This window comes from Octopus bimaculoides, chromosome 11 (genome assembly GCF_001194135.2).
Source record: "Octopus bimaculoides isolate UCB-OBI-ISO-001 chromosome 11, ASM119413v2, whole genome shotgun sequence".
NCBI classification, from domain to species: Eukaryota; Metazoa; Mollusca; class Cephalopoda; order Octopoda; family Octopodidae; genus Octopus; species Octopus bimaculoides.
Window position 1 is genome coordinate 11,716,632 of NC_068991.1, and position 2,608 is coordinate 11,719,239.

At 35.7% G+C, this 2,608-nt stretch overlaps 1 long non-coding RNA gene across 1 annotated transcript in view; it reads left to right on the forward strand.

Moving 5' to 3' along the window:
* Nucleotides 1-2,608, forward strand: part of LOC106879735 (uncharacterized) — a 199,223-nt gene that overhangs the window by 128,975 nt on the left and 67,640 nt on the right. The window lies entirely within an intron of this gene.

The following is a 2,608-nucleotide window of genomic DNA, read 5'->3' on the forward strand; positions in this document are numbered from 1 at the left end:
GAGCATCCGATTCATGACGTCTCCTGGTTTTGTCTCTTTCCTTCCGTTCCGAAGACGCTCAGCCCCTGCTTTATCAGTCTCATCAAGTCTTCTGTCCCGATCTTGGGTAAATATTTTGTAAAGGACCTCTTCGTACTTTGGTATGAAGTAATTTTTTTCCACGGGTTTTTCCAGAGCATTCAGCGTATTTCACTGAAAACCCACTGCAAACCCACTCTCTTCCAGAGAAAAAAGAAGGAAGGAGTTGTGCGGACCTCGGAGTTTCCTACCAACGGAGTTTTATTTCGTGGGTGTTTTTTTTTCTCTTGCAGGTTATTTCGCATGCTTTCAACTAATGTGACATCGAAATTACGCGTAAAGCGGATCCTTTTCCCAGAAAAGGAAAGATTTAGCTGCTATTTTGTTGCCTAATAAGGTGTCACCTGGGTTCGAACAACAACAATTATAATATATTATAATATATTATAATATATTATAATATATACGTCAGATTTGAACTTGGAACCAGGTTCCTGCCACGCCTGTCTCTAGGGGTTTCGATCACCTCGTCTTATGGATTACTAACTTGTCAAGGGAGGAGAAATTGGGTTAAGTAGTTTCCCTTATTTTAGTTACATCACAGGTCAATATCCTGCAGTTGTGCACTAAATAGTTGTTATTATCTTCAACAGATGCACAGGAAGAAATGCAGCTGTCACTATCATTTCCTGCATCTACTGTTTGTAGATAGGTATGTGTGCTTCTCTGAATACAAATTTCTGCGTACCTTCTATTGAAAGTCTATGTTTATATGTAGGGGGTACATTTATGTATTTGTTTATGGGCGTGTATATAGGTGTGTATAGACACGCAAGGCGCATATATGCACACTCATACAAGCCTTATGTATATATGCAAACATATATAAACACACACATTCATGCATACACGTAAACACATACGTATGCATACCCACCACACACTTATTTGTATACATAAATATATGCATATTTATTTATATGTATGCATACACACACTTATATAGAATTGACATTGTGTGTTTGTGCATATATAAGTGTGTATGTATATCTATATATATATAAACATACATACACCCGAACACCAGCTCCGTATATAAGTATATGTGTGTGTGTGAGTGTATGTGTGTATAATAATTGATATAAACATATGTGATATATGTGTGTGTGTGTGTGTGTATTTATTTATGTATATATGTGTGTATCTTTTTATGTGCGTGCATATGTTTGCGCGGGTGCGCGCATGTATACTCATAGCGATGTTTGAATCGTTGACATATTTTCCTTTTCCGCAAACATCCGAGATATGAAGAAGAGAAATATTTTCTAACTGATATTAACACACCACACCTCTAATACCTCTCTGTGATATCTCAATAGACTGGCTGCAACAGAGCAGCAGAGATTAATGAAAACTGGATTTATGTCTGCAGATATCTTTATCATTATTGCTTATCTTCACAGAAATAAATGATCTGTGTAATCTTTTTGCTGCCGATAATTAGCTGTAGTTCACTACCAATCGATCAGATCTCGGATCAAATGCATTGTAGCCTTGACAATCCTACCTTTTTTCTTTCTTTTTTATTCAAACACACTACATCTCAGGCAATGTTATTCAGTATTACGTAATATTGGTCGTATTTATCTTGAGGATGAGCAAGTGATACACGGAAAAAAATCAGTATTTATGGAAATGAAATATAATTTTGCAGCTTTTTATTTGCGATACCAACAATGTATTTGCTTTCAATAGTAACACAATCCATTGCGTCCAGTGCAGACATACAAATGTAGCACTGAAAATAATATTTCTCTTTTTACTAATATCCGTTTCATTTTGTAGCTTTGTGCAGTTATTTCGAATAAGTATGTTTTAAGTTTTCTACAGTAAATGTTGCTTAAACATTACCTAAAACGAACACACATATACAGTGTAGTGAGTCATGATCTAAGTCGATTATATATATGTGTGTACGTATGTATGTTGTTATTTAGTTTTATTTCAAGATTTCATGCCAAAAGACAAAGAGCCGGTTTTTAACCTACATACAGGCTCCTTCACTGGAATTCTAACTACATCAACAGGGTATTTTCGTGTGTATGTATTCATGCATGTATATATATATATATATATATATAAATGAATGTATGTATGTATGTATGTATGTATGTCATTATTCGGTTTTATTTCAAGATTTCTTACCAATGGGTTTCTAACCTTGGTCCAATGCTTCTTCGTTGGAATTTCAACATCAACAGGTGCGTATTTTTGTATGTATGTATGTATGTATGTATGTATATTGTGCAGATTTGTATGCTTTTTGTTATGTATGCATGTATGTGTGTATGTGTGTATGTATGTATGCGGCCATGCTGGAGCACCGCCTTTAGTCCAGCAAATCGACCCCAGGATTTATGCTTTGCAAACCTAGTACTTATTGTATCAGTCTCTTTTTGCCGAACCGCTAAGTTACGGGGACGCGAACACACCAGCATCTGTTGTCAAGCGAAGTTGGGGGGACAAACACACATACACAAACACATATATACATATACATATACATATATACGACGGGCTTCTTTCAGTT